This window comes from Achroia grisella, unplaced genomic scaffold, assembly GCF_030625045.1.
Source record: "Achroia grisella isolate CSIRO2021 unplaced genomic scaffold, CSIRO_AGI_Agris_v1 utg780, whole genome shotgun sequence".
Taxonomy (NCBI): domain Eukaryota; kingdom Metazoa; phylum Arthropoda; class Insecta; order Lepidoptera; family Pyralidae; genus Achroia; species Achroia grisella.
This window is the reverse complement of record NW_026713020.1, coordinates 5,745,174-5,771,211: the sequence shown is the minus strand read 5'-3', so window position 1 is coordinate 5,771,211 and position 26,038 is coordinate 5,745,174. Positions and strand designations below refer to the sequence as shown.

At 32.1% G+C, this 26,038-nt stretch overlaps 1 protein-coding gene across 2 annotated transcripts in view; it reads left to right on the top strand.

The window, feature by feature from the left end:
* LOC131850986 (axoneme-associated protein mst101(2)-like) overlaps positions 1 to 26,038 on the top strand; it is a 137,629-nt gene that overhangs the window by 48,927 nt on the left and 62,664 nt on the right. The window contains exon 2 of one of the 2 annotated variants that reach the window (XM_059201408.1): positions 1,057 to 1,105. The exons of the other annotated variant lie outside the window; for it this stretch is intronic. The gene's annotated coding sequence lies outside the window, so the exon portion shown is untranslated. The remainder of the gene's footprint in view (positions 1 to 1,056; positions 1,106 to 26,038) is intronic. 2 annotated transcript variants of the gene reach the window in all.

Below are 26,038 nucleotides of genomic sequence, written 5' to 3'. Positions count from 1 at the left end.
TTAATGCAGTTTTTATCAATAGACAAAGTGATTCAAGAGTATGTTTTATATGTATAACACATGTATACCCGTGCAAAGCCGGGCCGGTTATCTAGTTTTGTATAATCCGCTGTTTCGAATGCAGTAAACGTAAAAAGGCTGAAACGATTCAAGTGGCGCTGCGAAAGTCGCACGTGAGTATGTGGCAATTAGAGTATGCGCACACGCAGATTGGAATGTTTCAGTACAATGATTACCGCTAATTGTAATGTAAGGCAGTTGTTTTTATTCAGTTTTTTCTCTGTGGTTATAATATCTAGAATCTTGATATTGATATAAAAATATGTATATAGACACATATACATATTTTTATATCAATACGTGGATTGTGATATGTGGTTTTAATAATTATGCAGGTACTTTACTATATTTTGCTATAATTATGTATTTATTAATTTATTCCACATATTCCATTACTAGCTGCGTCCGCGGTTTCGCCCTTATTAATAGCCTGTGTTATTCTGATGTGTAAACTATATTACTGTAAACTTTTATCAAAATCCATTCAGCAGTCGTTGTGTATAAGAGTAACAAACATCCATCCATACTGACAAACGCGTTTATAAGTTAATTACTTTATTACTGGAGTACTGCTATATCATGAGACTTACCATATTTAGAATATAAATAAATATATATTAATAAATTTGAAAGTGTCTTTCAGTCTAATTTCTTATCTCTTCACAACTAAACTGTTAAACAGATCATAATGAAATTTGGCAAGAAGATAGATTGTATTAGGAGGATGAATGTTATATCTCTAAAAAGTATGTGTTTTATCTCTAAAAAGCAGCCAAAATCGTGAAAAACATCATTTAAATCCAGCAATCCTTATAAAAAATAATTAATAAAACACGCTTCTGTTTCTTTACATAACTGTTAAATTAACTGTGACTTGTCGTTTAAGGTTTTAACCTTTAAACGTCGCCAAATTATGTGTTGTACAATAATAATATTTTTACACTGTTCCGCTTTTTACATTTATGATTGTGTAACAGTTTTTATTGTTTGTTTCAGGTGAGGATTTTAAAAATGTGCAGCGACTATGCTGAGTTAATTACATAAGGTAATCATTTCTTTTATATTACAGTAAATTGTCTTTTAAGGTAGCGGTAAGAAGTGAGTGCACTTCTATTATTAATATAGTTAAACGTTAATATGTCAAACTCAGCTCGGGATCATAGCTAGTGCAACATAGTCGAAATATCGAAATAGTTACTATTATTTACTATAAAATTATTCGAATTAAAACAAGTTTAATTATATAAATAATGTGTACTAAATGCGAAAGTTATAAAATAAGTAATCCACTTCTACACAATTTGACGATTTATTTCGAATTTCTTTGTTTTCGACACACTATTGTTCAGAATGGATGTAGTTAGAGGATTATCCAAATATATATACATATATAATATTAAAAACCCTTGGGTTGTTAATATCATTATAGTTATATATTTAAAAACAATAGCGCCATCTATTTCTGAACTAAATTTTTGCTGTAAAAACACGTTCTTTTATATAAATATATATAAAATAAACATAAACAATAATTCTCATGAATACAAAAACATGTATCGTGCGAGATGAAACTCCGTGAACATTGGAGATAGGAAAATTCTTCGAGGCCATTAAAATCATATGAAAAATTAACATATAATTTATTTTAATGTTATCAAGTTGTTTATTTAAAACATATAAACAATCGTAGCATCAAACAACCGAATCTGTAATGTTCAAAGTTCTAATAAAAATTTGGCGGTAAACCTTCTTTTGTTCCGTTTTTACCATCTCTGAGAAGGCGAAAGGACTCAGCCCATACAGCCATTGCCTTTCGTATTGGGAATCAATTAGTTTCTACAGATCCTAATCTATGTTGACAGATGCGGTATCTACTTAAATCTAATCTGTGCCGTTCACAGTTAGGCAAGTTCAATTAGCATTCGCAAAGACTGTCTCATCAAATAGAAAGAATGCGAATAACAAATGAGTCGTGATCGACCGCGAGCTCCCGTCACGTCTCGCCACTCAAATCACAAGCCGAGTGAATTTGAAAATAATCTATGACTATGTAAACTGCGGACACTGATTCTGAATAACAAACAGCGCCATTTTAATTCGCCGACTGCGAAAGAAAATCCACGTAATACGTTGATTGCGTTCTTTGGCTATTTTAAAAAATCACGTTTCGAACGTTGCATATCAAGTAGTGTATTGATTGGCACATTACAATATCTTCTTTATGTCGGTTTGCATAAGAGCTAGGTGCGTAGACCAGAGGTTCCTAAACTTAAGTCGTTTCACGCTCAATAAGCACCATTTATTTTATAATAATAATAATAATTATTATTATTATTTATTTATTTATTATCAGGCTTACTTGCCCATTTTGTTAGTATTACAGTTGTCTTATAATTAATGTTAGTACGGACAGACACAAAATATACACACAAAAATAAAATACAAATAATATCAATAATTAATATTAAATTAAAATACACTCACATATAAATATAAAATCACCGCTGTACCATTTCAGTGGAAATAGCACAGCAGTGATTAACATACGCACAGTCTAGCTTGCCCGCAATCATGCTCAGGATGCTGTTGGTACTGGCACGTACTCTCCGTACTAGGGATGCGCATCGTTTCCGCATTGTAGCATAAAAACAATCCACACGGTACTCCGCGAACATCCCTGATGCACTGCAGAATCGTGACAGCCCCATCAACACCCTGAATGCGTTGTTTATTAAAACTTTTGTATTTTATGTAAAGTCCGATTAATAAAATTGATTTTTATGTGAAAGAAATATATTTATATTCACCAATTCGGTACCGACCATGGACGATGGTAGGTACAGTTGGAGATGTCAGATCTTCTACTCACTGATAGTTAATAATATCTGAAAAATATTTTTTGAACTCCCGCGATACAGGTTCGCCAGTGCGGGGTCCAATGTATGTAATATTTGTATGTTTTAAAATAAATAAATAAGGTGCTCTATTACTTAAAAACAAACGAGATTGCTTGCATCAGTCAAAAATATCAGAAATGAGCACTGGTTGAAATGTTTTCACTCTGTATATGTAATCCTGTTGTAATTCGTGTGGTGATCGCTCTTGTTTACATTCCGTCGAGGTCAATGTTACGACTGTCACCACTTATATGGCCTTTATTACACTCGCGTGTATCCATCGCCATATAGATCACCACTCTTGTAGTAATGTTTTTTTTTTGTTAAAGCATTTTACAAATAAAATAATTATCATTATCAAATAATTTTTTTAGCAACTCCCGAATAAAGCTGTTTACTAAGTTGTAGCTTAGAATGTTAATTACGTTAAATTTCAAAGAAAAAAACATCAATATCGGTGCTTTAGTTTAGGAGATATGATTGCATAGATAAATACAAAAAGATGTTAAATATAAAATGTACCTAAAAATATATGTTTTAATTGCTTTACACATAATACGATTGGATATCTGTAACTAGATATCGTAATTAGAATTGGTCCCTCCCCACACACAATTTTGGGTCACTGGTCAACTTGACTTTAATTCTGCCAGTTGACGTTTCCCGAACAAAATTAGATCAATTCAGATGAATATATGGTGTTTATATAGCACAATTATACCTACAAAATAAAATAACATTAAAATCATCAATAAAAATAAGTTAAGAGTTAAATGGTAATTTTATATAATAACAATAACTGTATTGTGGCATAGAGTATAATAGAGAATAATTAAAAAAATATATCATGTTAGAAAGTGTATTACAAAAGGCGGTCTTATCGCTATAAGCAATCTCTTACAGACAACCTAATGAGGTATTATAGAATACGTTCGTTCCAAATTCAAATGTTAATAATTTAAAAATAAAACAGGCATTTAAATAAAGAATACAGGAATGTAAATCAAGTATCACTTATACATACTTGATTTACATTTCTGTGTTCTATATTTAAATTTATGTGAAATATACGTTCGATAATGCTATTACAGAGCAATTAAAACTATGTATTTTTTTGGGTTCTGTTTATCCTTTAAAGAAAAGACAAAGGAAACTGCGCCCATACATTTATACTACGTTTTATAATAGTTGACATCTAACGTCTCAGAATTTAACTAAAATTCTTGTTTAAAGGTTTTCAATTTTGAAATATATTCTTTGTGTCAAAAACCTGTACAGTTTCCTGCATATTATTTTTACTGAGACTTACACATTTCAAAAAAAGTTTAAGATTGCACAGTTTCAGACAAACATTGTTTTGTTCTCAAGTGAGGCGGGCTAACATATGCAGATAACTATAAAATCAATCTATTCGGATAATTGCTTGTAAATATGACCTGCTAATAATATTGGTTACACAGATTCATGTAAAAGTTATTTAGTTTCTTATAATTTCTATTTCGAACACTTGATTTGATTTCGATTATGTCAAAGTTACACAGTAGTTTGTCGCAATACTAATAGAATTATTGGGTTGCACTATATTTGTGCTTATTTGATCATTCTAACTTGTGACACACAGCTAGCGCTAGTTCAGAAATCAAGATTACAAAATTGTGGGACCTGATTTATAAAATAAACTTTATTATTACATTATTACTATGACAGCTTCGGTTGTCTAACGGTTTAGTACACCGCCTTACTTCCGATAGTAGCGGATTCGATTCCTCGCACAGTACAAACATTTGTATATATGAGTATGTTTATGTTATGTTTGTATAGGTCTGTATGTTTTATATGTAAAATAGACATGTATATATTAACACAAAAATATTTCCATGTTCCACTGTTAGTAACAACGAAATAATTCCTGTGCATTACTGCCTAATTAAAAAAAATGAATTAGCCCTTTTGTGAAATTCTTTGCAATTATTACATGAGTGAAACTGACAATGTAATATGATTTATGACTTAAACAAAACCAACCCAAGCTAATTAAATTTGTACTAAGTTAATTAACTGTGTCAAGGGCGGTAGGTTAACGTGTCATAGTCACGAGTCACCAAAAATAATGGTCACAATAAAAGTATATTATTATTATTACTAGCGAAAGCTAATATTCGCTTGTAATAATAATAATTAATAACTAAGCAAAGGTATGAATTTTTATTCATAATTAAAATTTACAGTTAACTAGCAGATACGGCCCCGCGTTGCTGTGGCTAAGGTTCTCGAATAAAATAATATTGCGACTATGAATTGAGATGTAAGCTATCCTATCTTTCAAGTTGGATCAAATTGCACAGAATGTGCAATCAAATTTACAATCGGTTCAGTAGTTTAGGAGTCCATTGCGGACGAACAACGTGACACGTAATTTTTATATATAAAGATATGCCATAAAAGCGTTGTTATTATATTGTGTAGTATATATACTGTTTACTATTCATGTAGCTGTATTATTTTATATACTAAGAATTGTGTATACTTATAAAATTACTAGTTTAATTTTATTAAACTATTATATTAGTTGAAATTATTATTCGGTACCTACAAAAAATTATAAGCTATTCTAAATTATTGATATGTCTCTGGTTTTTAAAAACGTAGTCAGGTATACGTAGAATCATAGCTCAGGAATCTTGGCTATTTCTTTTGAGTCATATTTCGGAATCTTCAAAACCATTGTCTCGAACCACAGTGTAGCTATCAAGCGTCAACCCACACGATTTATATCTGTATATAATGTTGACATATGCTTATTTATATATATATATATATAGACAATATTAGTCATATTTTAATGGTTTACTTAATAGATTGTCGATAAGAATGTCTGAATTAATTATTTTATAATTTAAACGACAGTATTGGACACATCGCAATGAAATATTTAAACAAAATTGTTATAGACTACGCAGTATGGTTCATACCTTTGGTAGCTTAATTAACAATCGTATTTTAATAAGACATGACCCATTTTATTTCAAAAATAGAATTCACATTCAAACTTGACAGAATATTTATATAAATTGGAGGGAAATTCGAAAATGGAACATTCCTCTTTTATTTTTAAATAGTTTTAATTTCGATATAAAATATAATTGCCCAGTATATCATTCTAATTTTAAAAATAAATGTTTGCCTGTTTCTCTTAGTAAGCTGGATGGATTAAAATTATATTTGCTCTAGGTATATATAATGTGCGATTAAAAAAATATATATTTTTCGCCTGGTTTGAACATATAATATTTTATGAAACAGCTATTTATGCTAGTATTAGAAATAGATATCATTAATGTGTCTGTCCTTGAAACGTGATTGCCGATTGTAAACCGAAAAAAAAAGATTTATGATACTAAACACTATTCAGCCAGGATGAGCAAGGCACCATATTAGGTACCGCGCTTATAAGGATACTGTGATTTGGCAAGACTTTAATAGTTTCGTTTGTGTCTGTCGGGTATCTTAATTAAAACGAAATAATTTTATAGTTATATTAATAAATATTACTAATATTATTGACGTGATATTTTGTGACTATAGATGGATAGATGAATGTTTGCTACTCTTTCACCCAAAAACTGTTCTATGGATTTTGATGAAATTTTACAATAATATAGCTTATTCATCAAATCAAAAATTATTTATTCATGAATTAATTTTTAGCCGCTTACGAACGTCAATATTTTTGTACAGATATTTACCCTACCGTCTAAAATATTTTTCCTTCAATTACGACTATTTGAGTTATCTTACTCGATTATTAAAGAGACGTTTGGTATTTAGGACCTGCCTCTGAAGATCGAAATCAATAAATACATACTCTAAATATGTATGCGGTTGCAATGTACGCGATATTTAGTTGTATTTACTATGCAAAATTTATAGATTTTTTTGGCCTTATTGCACTCATGCGGTCGTTGTCTGGAAGAGCGATAACGTCGCCTTATATGCTTGTTTGTATACATTACTTGTCAATGTTGGTGTGGTAGGTAGATTACCTAAATTATTAATAAATCTATACATATCATAAGACAAAGTTAGTAAAAGCCATGTTTGTTTTTATATACACGATAATCTCAAATACTGGACGGATAGTTCTGCGGTTTTCATCCGTCAACAGTGTGATTTCTGAGGAATTTTTAGGTGTTTAATTCCTTAAGGTTTTTTGTAAATTAATTGTAAACCTTTGAGAAGGCGGGGCGGGTCGTGGTAAATAAATAAAAATTACACTTATTTGCAATGGCATTATCTTTATATTGTGATATTAATATAGAATCCCGCACAAACCCTCATCGCTTTCTGAACGGGGCATGGTCGAAGATTTTTGGACACGATAAATGAAAAGGGGCATCATTTACAGTAAATGATGAAACGGACCGTCGGAGTTGCGGAAAACTTCTCGAGCATTCCCGTGGCAAAAGGGAAAGAGAACGAAGCGCCTTGGGGTTTTTAGCCGGTAAGGGTCGCAGAAGTAACCGTTTACCTCCCTGGGGCATGAGGGAAACAAAAGGGTTTACGCCAAGTTAAAAAAAGCTTCATTTACACCAAACAATGAAAACCTGAAACATCAAGTGTGAACTTACAGCTAATTTTTTATGGCGTTAATAAATATAGGAGTAAAAAAACCGGTTCAATAAGTTGTTGCCTTGTTTGTAATGTACTAAATTCATGAGAGCCAACTGTAGTGTAGGTGGACCAGATTTATATTCAGGTTTTTTATTTCATATTTCATGGAAATATTATAGATTGATATATTGTTACTATGCATCAACATAGACACAAGCAACACAGATAGACAATCTCGGTGGTCTGTGTCTAGGTATTAGTGTGGTATTAGTTATCTAGTACCCATAACACAAGCTTTAGCTAGCTTAACTTGGGACTAGATGACGCTGTGTGAATTGTCCTGAGATTATCTGCAAAATATATTTTATTACTAGTGTAACATAAATTTTGGTTGGATTGACGACCTATGTTTTCGTATTCGTGATTAATTCGAAGACACAAGAATCGGCCCCCTGCTCTTGTTAAAGTGTAATAGTTTCCTTGTTAACGCCTACATACAATTTGTGCCACGACTGATGTTATATCGTTTATCTAACATAAAGTTGTCACGCGCTAGATAATACCAAATCTGGAAGCGTATTATGCACTATTAAGATTCAAGTTAGCTATTAGCGTGGTGCAGTCAGCTGATAAGCTCTTTGTTGGGACGCCGTGGGTGTGCCTGATGTCGCTTCGTGATAAACATGGGTACTGGGTTGTTACGAGACTGTGTTTATGGTTTCCCTTAGTTACATTATCAGTACCTTTATTATTTTTATGTAAGTGGACGGTGCTGATAGTTATCATGATGGTAAGTAGCAACAGTCATCTAAATACGTGTCAATCAATTAATCAAAATATCTTTATCCATGTATGTCTATTACAGACTCTTATGATATCAAATCTACCATGAAAAGCAACATGCAATTCATCTCGTCATCTCATACCTGTTACATCCTTCGTGGTATCTGTAGTATTATGTGGGAAAGAGAAGGAAGCATTATGTTGTCTCTAGCGCACACTGCTGGCGTCGTACGGTCATTACGCTGTAACTAGCAAGTAAGGATAGTTGTGTGTGTCTGGGAGATAATTAGGAAACAACAGTACACTATCATCATCCTAATCGTAAGGACTAAAATGTTCTGTAATTTACTGTGTCACACTTAATTTCATTTAGCTAGTGTGATAATAGTTCTATCCTTCGTTAATACGTAGAAACCTGTGAAACAATACTAAAAGGAATAATAGTTATGTATGGTGCTCACGATAAGATAGAATAGGTTTCAAAATTCATGTAGATACTTAGGTTCTTGTTATGGACTGTAAATAAGGATGATTTTTTTACATTTTTTTTTATTGTTTTCTCAATACAATCTCATCTGTCTAATATTTCTCAAAGCCAGGTAAAGTTAAGACATTTAAGACTAACATCTTTAGTTTCTTCCGAAATATAAATCTAAATGTTTGTTTCCTCTTCACAGTAAGCAGTTAAATCCAAGGGCGTTCATTCAAACCGATCCAGATCTCAACACAAATGCACCATTCAATGCTCGTCCATGGTTCGTCAATCACGATGTTATAGTAAAAAAGTAGAAACAGTAAACAAATCGTAAAGTAGTAAACCAGTTACTTGCTAGTTTTTTTCTTTTTTTAGATGCCTACAAATTTTTCACCGCAGATTGTAGGTACAATAGTTGTTAAAGTACTTCAAATATGATCACAGTAAGCAATATGTTTATTTTTCCCACAAAAAAAAAAAACATTGAATACTAATACTTATAATATTTATAAATCTGCCAGAAAAAAGATTTAAATGTCAAATAAAACAGTTCCTTTGCAAAAAAGCTTACTATAAAATTGAAGAATTCGTTAACGATAATAATGTTTTTATAGAAAAACTTTAAATCTATAGCACTGACAATATTATCTGATTACATTAATAATGAGTGCGTAGCGACTTCTATGTTGATTATCGCATGCCTCTTACTTGTTATACTGTAATTATTTATATAAAAAAAAACATCTATTAAAAAGAGCAACACACAAGTTTCTTGCTCATTCTTCTTGTGATGAATCTGCATTCCGAATGAGTGGTAGAATCAAAATATGACTATTCAAAAGTGCTTGTAATGAGTTTATTTGAATAAAGATTATTTCTATTTCTAATGGCAAAATTTATGGCGCTGATGCAGGACTAAAATCAAAAACTATTGTAAACAGAATCATCGAACCTAGTTCCAGTTTATAACACATATACAATACATAAAATAATATTGAATGAGAGAAAAATTTTGTCATAGGCTTTATGGTTAATACTGTTCGTACATTTTATCTTATTCCGTCATTTAAAAAAGTTGAGTTAGAGAAGTAACCATCCAGATGCTTGTGAACTTAATTTCATTACAGTATTAATTCATTAAACTAATTTAACTGTATTTCCTCAGCTTTTTGTTTTAGAAATTACCTTTAAATTTATGGAAATATAAATAATCTTTATTCAAATAAACTTAATATAAGCACTTTTGAAGAATTATATTGTTTTTATTCTACCACATGTTTGGAACGCAGACAAGAAGAATGAGCAAGAAACTTGCGTTGCTCTTTTAAATAAATGTTTTTATAAATACACATTAACAAGAATTAGGCACGCGACAATCTGAATACAAATCGCCACACTCAATTATAACTTTAAAGGTACGTATTTGTTGAGTAAACACGTTTTATTATGTAAATTTCATTGTGTAATTGAAGCATTCGTATTACTTGTTAATATTCAGTAAACGAACGTACGTAATAACAAAACATAAATTATTTCTTGGAGCGAGTTGGACTACTGCAATAGTTGATGTGACAGCCTGTCAACGATAGATGGCACCCGACCTCGGTTCAAACCTTGACCAACTACAAGATAAAAGCGTTGTGCGTCCACTTCCATAGATACAGAGATGCCGCTCCATTGTTTGGTTTTAGAAATGTGACTGCAGTATAGGTACCAGGGTTGCCAACGGTACTAGAACCGTATTGTCATGAGATTTTGATAAACGAAAATCGGTCTAAATAACAAGATATTAGAGCTAATAGTTGCATCATTTTCTCTTTTTTTTTCTTGAAAAAGTAAACACAGTTGCGGAAAATAGTATAAAATAAACGTACAATAGATTAGATTAGATTTAAATGTTAGACGTGAACAGAAAATTCTTTATTCACTTATTTTTTTAAATCTATCATTCATTCGGAAAGCTTCATCACAAGAAGACAAAACAAGATCTTACTCTTTTAAATAAATGTTGTGATTTTACGTTTTTAAGTTGAAATGTGTGAATACAAATTACCAACTAGCACTAATTCATTTGACTGAAAATATGAAATACACAATCAACTGGTTAAGTAATTAAGTAAAATTAAATCAGTAGTGATTAGAGCAGACCAGTCCCTACATGTGAATAGAGGAGTTGGCGAATGGGGCTAACATTTAAATTCAAATTTTCTATTTCTTCCATCGAGGTCAATTGTTTTAATGTTGGCATCCCTGTCGGTATTGAGGAGCTAATTGGAGCTAATATTTTAGTAATGGACCTAATATATTATTCGATTTTCATTTCTTCTTACAAGGCCAATTGTTTTAAGGTTGGCATCCCTGTCGGTACTAAGATGCGACGATTTCTCACGGTTCGTTCGCTAGTACTGTGTGTTTATGTATCCGCGAAGCTTTCTGTCGCGTTTCTTAATTCTTGAATGCAATTTCCCTTACTATGGAAAGTAAGTGAGTACGTTATATTTGTGTATATGTAAATTCCTAGTTGCTTTTGTAAATTACAAATAGAGACACGTTTATTTTGATTGTAATATGAATATAGCCTTTAGGAATTAGTAGTAATTAGTAGACTTACAAACATTCATACATTTCTTTGAAGTTTTAATTTATAATTTTTGGTTTAGTGGTTTACTTCGGAAAAGGACAAAGGTGATATTAAAAACAATCAATATTAATCTATTCTCAATTTGCTCTCAGACTTTAACAATAAAAATGAGTGTACATGCAAAAACATTACACACAGTGTATATGCACTGTGTGTAATGTTTTTTTATGCATAATTTCAAAATATCTTTATTCATGTAGGTCTATTACAGACTCTTATGATAGGTCAAATCTACCGTTAGTTCGGAATGATTTCGAGATGATTTTTTTTTAAATGTTGTACATGTTTACCATAATACAATTTCATTTAAAATTCAAACTTGGGAGAATAGAGTAACCGCCAGCATATACTATTAAAAAAAAAAACAATAAATCTAACCTGATCGCAACCTAAACAGACCAGTCCCCACAAGCAGCACCCGTTCACGAGTATGACGGATGAGCCAGCCATCATCATCAATTTAAGAAACATTCTGCACTCTTTCTCTATATAACCTATTATTGTATGAAATTTCATACGAAGAAGTATGAAATGCCTGCGCAACGTTTGTAAAAAGGGGCACAAATTTTGAGAATATTCTAGATAGTCTCTCGATGTCGATACTAAATTATTATACAAATTGTTATTCTATTCACAGTGCAGGTAACAAAATTGGTCATCGAAATAATACAGTTCGACAAAATGGTGCTAATATATGTTATCTGTTGCATATTTTAATAATAATAATGATGTATGCATCATTATTATTATTGAAATTATTGCATAGGGTTGCTACACAATGGACGAGTTAATAAGGGGATTGTTACTAGTGTGGACTAATAAGCCCATTGCGGGCAATGTACTATGTCAGGTTGACCTCCACGCAGTCCCCCCTGGAAACTATCGTGATAAATTGCCTTTTGCCAAGATGGGCTAACTGACCTGACCCCATATTATCATATTCCACTGGTACCCGCCAGTGTATACCGTTAGCATATTTCATCATCATCATTAAACTGACCTTGTGACTGACAGATGAATGAATGTAGTATTGTAATGACATTTAATTCAGGTGTTAAGCTAATTTTTGTTATGATATTGCATAACTTTTAGGTCTCACTTACGACGATATGACATCACGCAGGATGCTACGCGGCCTAGTTGGGAAGTGCTTCTATACTGTTTATGAATGTAGGAGAAGATTGACGTTTACTAACAGGTGGACAGATTGTCTGCCATTCTAGATTTATAAGAAACTAGCTGTGCCCGCGGTTTCACCCGTTTGAAATTTATGGCCTATATGTTATTTTGATGTACATATAAGGTATATTACTGTAAAGTTTCATCAAAATCCGTTTAGTACTCTTCGTGAAAGAGTAACATCCATCCATACTAACAAACCTTCGTGTTTATAATATTAACTGGCTATTCGCCCCGGCTTCGCACGGATGTATTATATATATAAACCTTCCTCTAGAATCACTCTATCTATTAAAAAAAGCCCCTTCAAAATCTGTTGCGTAGTTTTAAAGATTTAAGCATACATAGGGACGACCATACAGCGAATTTATTTTATACTATGTAATGATAAGATAACGATAATTATATATATATATATAGATATACTTTAATTTTAAATTATGGCAACCCTATGCATGTGGAACAGTCGGTCGCTTTCGTCGCTTGTAGCATGCATAGCATTTATACAGTTGGGGTAGACTTTCGATTAAATTTCTATTATTGCATATCTTCTATTATTTTTATCAGATACGGATTCATTTGTTTACTATTATATTATATTAACGGTATAGGTGGTCCAACAAATCTGCACATTGCTTAATGCAGGTCGAATGCCTGGCACGATATAAACATTGTATTGACTAAACAGTTATCAACACAAATGTGTTTTCTCTATATCGCAATAAATGCATATATTTATAAAAATAATGTATTTATTTAATTCATGTGAAATATATATATATATATATATATATATATATATTACGCATAAAAAATTAACGACATTTACATTTCTATTAATATTATGTGTAAATTTCATTATAAGAACTAATTTGTACCCATATTTTGCGAATAAAGCATTAAATTGAATTATTATAAGTATTTTCGTCAGTATCCATACTTAGTTTGAGAATAGATGGCGCTGTGTGAGTACTGAGTTATTACTACGTACTATTGTACAACTGTAATTGTTGTATGTTGCATACATTATGAATCAATTTGCATATAAATAACATATCAATAGCGGTCGAGTTGCGATATTCATAATGTGCTGAAACACTGCTGAGTAATATTTAAAATGATAGTCGAATGTCATAATACATACATCTCATACTTATTTTATATGTATACTATACAGTACTAAAACTATAAACACAATAATAATAATATCTCAGGAGAATGCACTCAGCGCCATCTAGTACCAAGCTAAGACGCTACGCACAACCACATTGTGGAATCACCTTCCAGCAATGGTATTTCCGAACCGATACGATATTGACTTTCAAGTTTCAACTTTTAAGAAAAGAGCTTATTCCTTTTTAAAAGGCCGACAACGTACTTGCAATTCTCCTGGTGTTGCGGGTGCTCATGGGCGACGTTAATCACTTACCATCAGGTGAGCCGCATGCTCGTTTGTCTCCTGCGTTATAAAAATAAAGCTTGTCCTACAGGTACTGGAGTCTAGTATCTTAAAATGTATCGTAAATGGTACAGAAAACGCCCTGCACAATACAAAAAATCACATGATAAATGTTTGTATTTTGCAGATAATCGAACCAGCGACCATCGGAAATAAGGCAGTGTAATAAACTGCTAGACCACAGAGGTTGTAAAATTTTTGTACCTCGTTCCCCCACGTGTTAGAATTAATGTTCAATAGTTTCATACTGGTACAATAGATGCATTTAATTATTCATATCGTGTGTGCAACTCGAGTCGCGCACTCGATCAATGCATTTAGGTCATCTAGTAAGGTGTTCATATTGTGTTACATATTTCGTAACAATCATATAACATATGTTTTAAAAAGTATTATTTTTAAATTAATATATGTATATACGACGTTTGACAATGTTTATGATATATATAACTTCTTTTGGTAGGACAATATTTAGGTTTTAGATATTTATTCTCATTAAGAATTACACATAATTTAGTAACTAACATGAGAACTAAAAATATTAACTTATATAAAATTAAACATTAGTGAAAACATTAAAGAAGGTATACACATATAATACAGATGGTGGAGTAGAAAAATCTAAGCAGCAACTACTTTGTTGATTGGCTTACTGACCGAACACAGATGCCCTCAGCGGAACTGTGTTTTTTTATGGATGATAATGAAATGATGCACCCGCCTGCGTTACCGGTTTACGCTGGCGGGGCATCAGTGGAGGATGATAAGATGAACATGAGGTCAGGTCAGTTATCCCATCGTGACAAATTCATTAACAATTTATCACGATGGTTTCTAGGGGGAACCACGTGGAGGCCAACCTGACATGGTACATTGCTAGCAATATGATCATACTGTGTTTATATATACAGTTCCGGTAATTGAAGTCGTTTGTTGTTTGATTGTTGTTGGAACAACATTTTTAATAACAATAATATAGGCCTAGGGCAACAATTCATACAGTGCCATGGCGTCCTAAGCACAGATTGTGTTACCGATAATACATCAATAATCGTAAAACCTATTTTCTTTTGTTTTAAACGTTATTGTTATTTACATAATAATTTTTATAGTACTAACTATATGAGCAGTCGTCATTGCATTTCATATTAAAGTATGGGTCTTAAAACGTTTCGGACGTAAAAAAGGAAATAATATTTGCCACCCTTTGTTTACATTCCATTTGCCACGCCTATTTAGTTTTGTGTTACAAATATTGATTTTTTCATTCAAAACAGAATATTATATGTTCAAGCAGATTAAGGAAAAAGTTGGAATCGTGTGGTATTAACATTTAAAAAGAATAATATAAGAAGTGGTAAGAGCTCCATCGACGACCCAGCGTTTCGCTTAATGCCTGAAGTAAGTAGTAAAAAGTAAGCTTGCTTTGTAAGCTTTTTTTCGGACTACTCTAATGCTGTTGGCTACACCTGCCTTTACAGCTTCTCCAAACGATTCGGGGCGAGTCTTCAAAACTCGCGGAATGATATGGAGCGGCGAGATATAATTTAAACAGGGATCAAAATTACGACACTTGAGCTGAGATTTATTATATAGAATTAAATTTAAAAATGAATCTGTATTTTTGTAATCATGTACGAGCTCATTTGAAAAGAATAAGAGCTGAGTTTCTTGTGAGTTCTTCATAGCTCGAAAGCTTTCCGAACTGACGGTAGATTTGACATATCATAAAGAAAGTAATAGACCAACATGAATAAAGATATTTTGATTTGATTGTATAAATACACAAATAAATAGTATATACTAATAAATAATAATAATAATACGTAACCCTGTATAATTAACACGGTAAGCAGAGCTTGTGTTATGGGTACTAGACAACTGATATAAATACTTAGATTTGTTTTTATAAATACATACATAATATGCATAAAAAACACGCCGACCGATACAAACAATCATACTCGTGAATACAAATGTTTTCACCATGCGAGGAATCGAACCCGCGACCATGGGAAGTAATGTGGTGTGCTAAACCGCTAAACCACCGTGCCCGTCAATAATAATGCCAAATTGTAAGTATAGTCTCAAAATTAAGTAAGAAAAAAGAACATTAAATATATACATAGAGATTAAAGATTACGTGATATCTTCGAGAATTCGGAAGCGTTTTGCCACCATATTCTATATTCGTGTGATGTATACATACATACAATTGTATGGTTCTCGTTATCGGTTGCAACATATCTTTACAGTTGAATTTAATTGAATGTGTATTGTTTAGTGGTTATGTTATAACAACTACTGTTGAATGCCAATTGTCGGTCCGGTTATGTGTCATCCACGTAGGCGCGGCTGATTGATGGTTTATTTATATTTATACTAGCCGTGGCCGCGGCTTCACACGCGTTAAATTTCAATATAAAATATAGCCTATGTTATTCTGATGCATAATTATAATACTGTACTGTTTCATCAAAATTTGTTTAGTAGTTTTTACGTGAAAGAGTAACAAACATCAATACTCACAAACTTTCGTGTTTATAATATTATATATATATTAAGACTAGCTCCGTTCGCGGTTTTACCCGCATGAATAGAATAGAATATATCTATATTGTTAACTGTGTGAGGTACACTAATTTGTATGATATAACTAAATATGTATCAACAGTTACACCCTATCGGGCATGCAGCAATTTATTACTGATGGGATTTAATATTATGGAATTGTCATGATATTACATTACTAAGCAATTTTTGAGGTACACATTCAGTATCAGATCGTTTACGTGGAGACCTTGGTCTAACTTATTTAGGCCCATGAAATGAAATTGCCTGTGTTATTCTGATGTATAAGCTATATTACTGTAAAGTTTCATTAAAATCCGTTCAGTACTCTTTGCATGAAAGAGTAACAAACATCCATCCGTACTGACAAACTTTCGCATTTATAATATTAATAAGATATTTGAATAAGGGTAATAAATATATATTTTTATTTATTTCAGGTAATTATTTTACATGGCGTGGCGTAGAGTATGAAAGTAAAAACTGTAAGTAGGTACTTTAGTACAGAAATTTTCTACAAAAACGAAATTTATTCATAATTTTCATAGAACCTATAAAATAAACGTTTCTAGCTACTATATTGTAATAAATAGGTTAATTTGATAAGTTGTATACAAGCAAGCGCAAGTTATAATATTAAGAAATCCATAAATTGCACCGCTTATAAATATTAGCTGCTTCTACCACAATAATTCAAATATCTGATTATTAATTGTATTTTTACATATATGAAACTATCATCTGATATCGGTGGTGTTGTATGTAGACACTTACCATCAGGTGCTCCATCAGCTCGTTTACCATTGGAGTTAAATAAAAAAATAATATGACTCTAATACCGAATAAAAATCTTGAAATCATTAACAAAAATTTTAGATGTCAGATGTTTTAGATGTCCTTTTCAACATTAGTTAGGACTTTTTAATGTCATAAGTAATCGAAACACCTTTATTTCCAGAGGCGTAGTGAGATAAATATTTAATGGTTAAGTTCCCTTAACTTCTTAAGGGCGCTCTTGCTATCCGTATAAGCACAAGTAACAATATTTTGCAGCCTCCTATCTAAAACATACGAGGATGACGAAGTATTTAGAGACAGGGTCCTGACTCATCAAATTAAGTGTTGTATTGGTTACATGTATATTCAATTGCAGAAGTACCGTTACATTTCCCTGAATAATAGAAAGTCAATTATGCAAACTCGAGTGAACTGATTTAATGGCCGTATTAGCATTGCAAGTTTGTATTACACAGTCAGATCTCAAGACCACGTGAGAAAGATATGCTAATAGAATATAAACAGCGGCGCCTAGACTCCAATCTTCATGTTTATGCTTAGAGCATGCATTGCTTGAGGACGTCGGTGGTGCAGTGGTTTAGCATACCGTCTTACTTATCGTCGCTGGTTCGATTCTTGCACGAGATATCTGTTTGTATTAATCGGGGTTTTTGCTATGTTACAATATAGTGTGTCATTTGTATGTATTTACAAAAATATATTTAAATATTTCTAGCAGTTTTTTAACTCCGTTAGTATAAACATAATATAACATGATTAGTTTGGGATTGCTTTTGGATTAGTTTTCATATTCGGGATTTTCATTTAATGTTAGACATAGACACCTATGTAAATACATATGCATTGTAAATAATCTGGCTTAAAAAAAAAAGTAATTCAATTGAGTTTCTTACCAGTTCTTCTTAATTGGATCTATATACCGAACTGGACGGTAGGGAAAAAAAAATATAATGTAAAAACTTGACGTTCATAAGCGGCTAAAATGTCCTACATGAATAAATGATTTTTGAATTTGAATTTGAATTAGATGACGCTGTGTGAATTGTCCTGGGATTATTACTATTAGAACGTTCGTCCCCCCGGAAATTACATTGCTGCGATATTGGATATATTTAGCATAATAGTGATATCAATTACAATTTATAATATACAAAATAATCTGGAGAATTTTGTATCACCAACAATTGGTTTAGGGGATTTTTTAATAAAATACAGGATGGTATTTTAGCGGACAAACCAAAAAAGTAATTATATACATAGGTCGAACCAATTTTGAGAGTTGAAGAGAACCTAGTATCTATTGTGTCTTTATTTTATGCACTATGAAAACGTTTGTATTAATAAATTTAAAAACAAAATGTTATGTCATCAAACACATTTTCATTCAAATCGTTTACCATTTTCGAGGTAATGTTTAATATGTACAACTACTCGATATTAGATAACAGATAACTTTGTGTAGGCGTTACATGTACCTGTTTCGTCATAATTGTACACTAATACGAACGCCTTTCTATTTATCTGCCAATATATTCAAAGACATACCTTCATTGAATAACAATAAGAACGAAAGACACCGGAAATGCCGCGTGGAAATGTACAAATGAGATGGACTAATGAAAACATTACTGACAGGCCAAAGTGGCATAATATTTGCCAGATGTTATAGAATATGTGACCGTGTTAGTCGAAAAACAGGGCTGTCACTTTGAAAATATTTGGACTGTAAAAATATTATACAATGACTCAGGCTGATTGATTCAATTCATGGATCATATCCTCTCAGAATCGTCAACTCATGGACCCCCGTCAAATTCAAACGGGGATCGAAATTAGGACGATCTGAGCCGAGGTTTGAATGGTCCACTCAGATTAAAGTAGAATCCGTTAGGCAGGGGTTGGCCATCAGCCGCACAATACGAGCTTCCGCGGGTTTGGACTGCCATCTGCACTCGCCCCCTATCCTCGGTGAAGCTGTAAAGGCCAGCAGCAACTAACAGCATTAGAGTGGTGTGAAAAAACAAACTGGATCATACATTTATTCAACCCATATTTTGATGTCGACTTGAACGGTGAGCGGTTAGAGGTGTTACTTATGTTTCCTATAAAATACAAAGTTTTGGCTCCAGTGAAAAATATTACTATGGACATCTCTGTCGAAAAATATAGATGTGGTCGAGTAAGTCATATTTGCGGCATTAAAAATGCTTGCCTCATTTAAACAACCAAGAGGAAAAATATTTATTTGTAGTTACAATAAACGACAAAAGACATTAAGAAAATCAGTCCCTGATTGAATTTTTTATTTCTTTACTTGTAGATTGTGTTACTACCATTTAAAATTTAAGGATCACTGATGTATCGATTTCATTGTTTCTTTTATTCCAAAATTAAGGAACACTCATTAGTTGTATAACAGAGAAAAAAATTCTTTCTATATCTATATTTTTTTTCTTTTATTGTTTCTTCAATCAAATACATTACTATAATTATTATTATACTTCAATATATGTTTCTTAATGTTTATAAATTAAGAAACGTAAATTGAAGTATCTTAATATTTGCATACTAACATTAACAAAGAAAAAGATTGTAAATTATTTCATTTAAAAAGATGATATACTCATCTTTTTGTGTTCATTATTGTCGCAGTCTTTAAAGAATAACCAAAAATAAAGCGATAAATATATTTACGTACGTATACGCTGGATAAAAAATGATAGAAATAGAGGAAAAGCGTGTGAGACTGTCGCTAATGTCAAAGTGTAGTTACCAGCGAAAGTAGTATTACACTTATTGTACGGAACCAGTTCAGTTTTTACAAGATTTATGACAAGTATCACGAGCAAAAAAGTAAATCTATAATTCCTTTGCGTAATCTCGATGCTTTTTTCTTGTAGCTAGGTTGATCTGTAAACAGTGTGTGACTTTCTCTAAATGGTACTTAACCTACGTCGAAGAAATAGAAAATAAGTTCATCAGTTCGTTTGTGTTTTCTTTTTTTTTGTGTATTTTTTAGAATTGGAATAACAAACAAGGTTACGGTACATCTAATCGAAAGTGGTCGTGGAACCTGTTATTTATTCAAAATAGCTACAGTGTATAAATTATTGATATATTTAATTGAATGGTGTAAGGTTTGTATCTGATTTAAATTCGAATGATTGTATCTTCATTATTATTATTTATTTTAGCAGTGTAGAAACTTATTTTCTGAGTTGTGTATCGGTTTAAAAGTTTTTAAAGGATGGTGGTGGAATGGTTTACCCGACTGCGCTAACGGTTTTGATTAGAGTTTCGATAGTGGGCACTAGTGGAGGACGATAAAATGAACATGAGATCAGGTCGGGTAGTCGTGACAAATTGAACAGAAACTTATCATGATGATTTCTATCCGGAAACGCGTGGTCACCCTGACGTGGCACATTCCAATTATATAAAAATATATATAATAAATGTTTATGCTACGGATAGACCTCTTTCACGAGGCTGCATTCAAGTGTATAAACTGCTCATGTAACCCTGGACTCCTTAGCTGTGACCTTACGTATACAATCCTCGAAGAGTTAGGTCGCTGTGAGAAGCCCAGGAAGAAACTAGGAAGCTTCTTTGTTAATGGGAGAGGTTTTAATAGCTATTGAAATAGCACACCAAATTTACAATTAGAGTAATAATATAGGCAAATTTAGACAAGAAAATTGAATTCATATTACCAATATCATATGGGCTATTTTTAGCTGTACATTGTAACTACATATGAAATTAATGAATTTCGCAAAAACTAGGTTACGTCGAGAATTAATACTATGTATAGTTATTTATGTTACGTATTCTGCTATGCGACATAGTTGTTTAAACTTTGGGTCAAATGTCAAAGTCAATAATTTTACGTATTTTAAATGTTAATTATTGTCTCAATTCGAACATAACATGTTCTTATATGCTAGTTCTAAATCGTATTAAATTATTCAATACATAAACATTTTTTAAATTTGGAACAACACACATAGACAAAAAAACATTTATTGATTTTACATTATGTAATGATAACAATATGTTATATTTACATATATGGGATTACTATACTGGATTAACTCAAATATTACAAGCTTTGAAATATCCACTCTAATTATCTAACTTTAAAGTCCAATTTTTTTTTAATTTTTACTTAATTCAGTATTATACTAGGTATGCGATATAATACAATGTACCAGTGCTAAATTTAGACTGTAGATTGTATGGGACAAAAGGGTACTGATTCAATTTTGGAAATATTTGTAACCTTGGAGGTATATAAGCTCTAACTTAGGCGAAGTGCTTACATTCTGCCATTTCCCATTCTTCAAATACTCCCATGCAAATGACAAAGAGATATCAATCGAAACGTTTATATAGACGTATTAGACGTTAAGTATTATTTTGTATAAACCTTTTTTTGGAATAAACATCTCAGTTGTATTTCAATTACATGAAGTGTAACATAAAACAAAGGTTGCAAATGGCAATGACCTGCAAGGTCTTTAAGGGAAGTTAATGAAGAAATTAACAAGCTACAAGCTATAGAAAGATGGGTTCTAATTATGGGAGAATAATGAGAAATACAGACTCCAATTGTGATGGTAAACGCCGTTTACCGAACCGAACATGTTGCATAATGATAGTATATTAGACAATTCTCACTTGATTGTTTCCGTATTATGTTGTTTGAGTTATGAGAATATGTACAGTACATAAGATGGAGAGGCTTTAGTCTATCTTGTGTACAATCTCTACTCGCATCTGTCAGATTGTTTTCTTTTTATTTATTAAGAAATGCAATTCTATTACTTCATAATGCATACAGAACAGAACCTACTTTACATAGTGTAACTATTATTATAGTGTGTAAACAGAAACTTCAGTCTATCACTGACAATTATGCTTGATAACTTCTAACTAGATAATACTAATATTATAGAACCAAAAAAGTATTCATCTGTTTACTTGTTTGTTACACTACTTTGACATGAAGTTCGATGTAGCATCCGCTTAGTCCCAATGCGTCTGCTATAAAGCCATATTTTAAAACTATGGTATAGTAGAATTCCGTTTTTTAAATTGTGAATAAAAAACTAAAACATTATTATTTTTTTAGTCAATTTAAAGGTAAACCTCCCTAACAATAAGCAACAGTATAGATTTGGTTCTTTGAAAACTTTAACGAAACAAAAGACTTGAAATGAAACGAAAGAAAACCTTGTAAACATTCGTCATTGTGGTCAAATTTCAATACTAATATTAAAAAAAAAACTTATTTACGAACGTTTACAACACTATATCCCTATATCGCCACTGAATCTGCCAAAATTATAACTTAAGGCTGTGTCATTGCTCTCCGAAACAATCTATTGTCAGAGATAACTTAGTTGCATCCGGGATAAAAACTTACAACACAGTTATGTTTACATTTCAATATTAATTAATATTATGCAAACAGATACAGCTATTTTAAGACACGCACAGGACACGTCTGTTATCAGTTGTGAAACGGGGGCGGATTGTGTGCTGTGTGATGATACTGACGGGTTATGAAAATGATGACATCGATGACTGTTACAATAATAAATATATTATAAATAAATAACTCTGTACAATTAACACAGTGCCATCTAGTCCCACTGTAAGCAGAGCTTGTGTTGGATACTAGACAACTGATATAAATACGTAGATAGATATTTTTAGTGCTAAACCGCTAGACTGACAAACTGACATGTCATTGTAGCTTTCAGTTATTCTCATTGATAATCATTATCTATAAGATGTATCAACAAGCCTGTATTGCCTGAGAAGAGAACTATTATAGTCATAGTATAAATGTTTATATTGACCGAGGAATCGAACCATCGAAGGTAAGATGATGTGCTAAAGAATAGCTAGACAACAAACCGCCGGCAAAGACAGCATTAAAGATGATCCGTTCAGTGGTTTGCTGGCTTTTTCGCGCTTCTGCTTCTACTTCTGACAAGGTAATAGACAGAGAGGCAGATAGATTGACGGATATTGTTGTATACTAGCTGTACACGCGACTTCGTCCGCGTGGATTTTTTATTATTTTAGAAAAATAAGGTTTTTACAATTTTTGTCAGTCTGTCTGTTCCGGCTAATCTCTGAAATGGCGGGACCGATTTTAGATTTTTTTTTTAATTCAGAATTCATCGTATTTTTTCATAACATGTTCTGCATAATTAAATATTTTAATATTAATTACGTTTACTATAAAAATATTTATAAACAGGTGACCTGTGTTATATTTAAAGTAAACAAAATGTCATAACATACAACGATTAAAATATCACGTTCACATTAGGAAGCTTCGGACAGGTTTTATTGTATAACAAACCAACGGATACATGTATTATTATGATTGTATAATTCGCAAACTATATGTACAAGTGTATATAATTTTCGCCTAAAGCCACTCCAGGTGTTACTTATATTACGTTATTTGACATTTAAATGTTATATTTGTTTAGAGTTCAATTGCTTTCATTAGTACATTAATTAACTAGTACAATAACTTTAAGCAAAGAAAAATGTTATGTTTCAGTACTTTTAAAACTGATATTTAGTTTCACTAATTTTAGTCATTACTATTGTATTTAGTATATTAACCTTAATAAATATAGAAAATAATTTAAATGTTTTGTTACTAAATTCATTTTGGGTTTCAGTTTAAAAAAATGTATTATGAAATGTTTATTTCGGTCTATTTATTGCAGATTCTTATATAGTGGACGTTTGCTTAGTTAATTCAGTCTGTATCTGAAATAATTCATGAAATTAGAATGTGTAGACATTTGTGGCCCTGGACCCTACCAACTTGCTGCCCACCTTCATGAAAGAGTACTACTGGCCGAAAGGTTTGGTATATCGCCGCTACCGTGGCAGATTCCCGTTTTCAGTGCCGTGATCATACAGACAATATCAATGTATTAGTTTTTAAATATTATATTATATGTATATTAGTCTATAAGGTATTTATAATATGGGCCTAGTTGCCTGAAATAAATGAATAAATAAATAAATTACATATAATTCAAGTACAACCTTACTAATAGTGTGAAGCCGAAAGTTTGTGTTTATTTATATATGTTTTACTCTTCCATGGAAATACTATAGAACGGATTTAGATATAACTTTAGAGTCATATAACTATATAGATATCAGAATAATATATAAGCTATAAATTTCACGTGGCTGAAACGGCAGGCACACCTAGTTATTATATGATTTGATTCTGTCTGTATCTGAAATCGATCGTGACACGGTCCACTGTTGTTCAGCCCGGTCACCTGAGCCGGGCATTCACCTGACTGTTACGTAAGGTGACGCGGTCAGTTGATATATCGATACTCTAAGCTTCGGTTACATGCGACTATATCTAACAGCTGTTTCTTGTATTCAATAGTAATAAGTACAAATGCCCGTTGGGGCAGTAAAGTCCTCGTGTGGCGGCTGCGGACCGGATGACGCAGCGTGGGAAGGTGGACCGACGATCTGGTCAACATCGCTGGAAAGCATTGGAAGCGAGCAGCGCAGGACCGACCGTCGTAGGGATTTTTGAGGGAGGCCTTTGTTCAGCAGTATTCGTCTTCGGGGCTGAAATAATGATGATGAGTAAAGTACAGTGTATTCTGTAATGTACCTACAGGTTCTTGCTTTATTTGCTAACTAGTTAACCCGCGTAATTTCGTCGCCGTGACATTTTCCTCATTTCGGTTTTAGAAACATTTTTTTCGTTGCAGCTCCGCTCCTACTGGTTGTAGGGTATTGTTATATAGCTTAAAACCTTTCTTCATAAATGTGTATTTCAACAATACAGTAATTTAATCAAAATTAGATTAGTAGTAGTAGTGATTAGTTTTTTTTGTAATATTACAAATATTAGAAATATATGCCTCGGTGTAAATATATGCCTTAGAAAATAGATGTCTCGGTGTTCTAGCGGTTTGGCACGCTTTACTTTCAATGGTCGCAGGTTCGATTGTTCCTACAATTGTGTTGCTTTGGGTGTTATTACTGTATATTATGAATGCATTTATTCGTTCATTTATTTCCAGTACCCATAACAGAAGCTTTGCTTACTTTGGAGCTAGATGTAATTATCTGAATTGTCCAGGGTTAATATTATTATTATTAATCATGAGTTCAACGAATAAATTTAATACCAATCGAATGCGGATATCGAATATATAAACCCTGGGTTGTACATTTTTTCCTAGCCGAACTACTAGTTTTGCAGGTAAGGCTAGTAGGCTAAACTGGTGAGATATTGGTTATCTTCACCCTTTTGTATAATAAATAAATCTCATATCAAAAACGGTACTATTTCATTCGAAACACGTTGACATAATGTTATCTCTGTTTTTTCACTTACGATACATACAGCTTGGTGGCTGAAATAAGTGAGACAGGTATAGTATAGTCAACCGACTTTTACTCGGTTACTGTTATTTTATTAGGCAATTAGTATAGTCAGTAAATATTTGCACGTTGCTGTGCCAAGCGATATTCTCTATTTGATG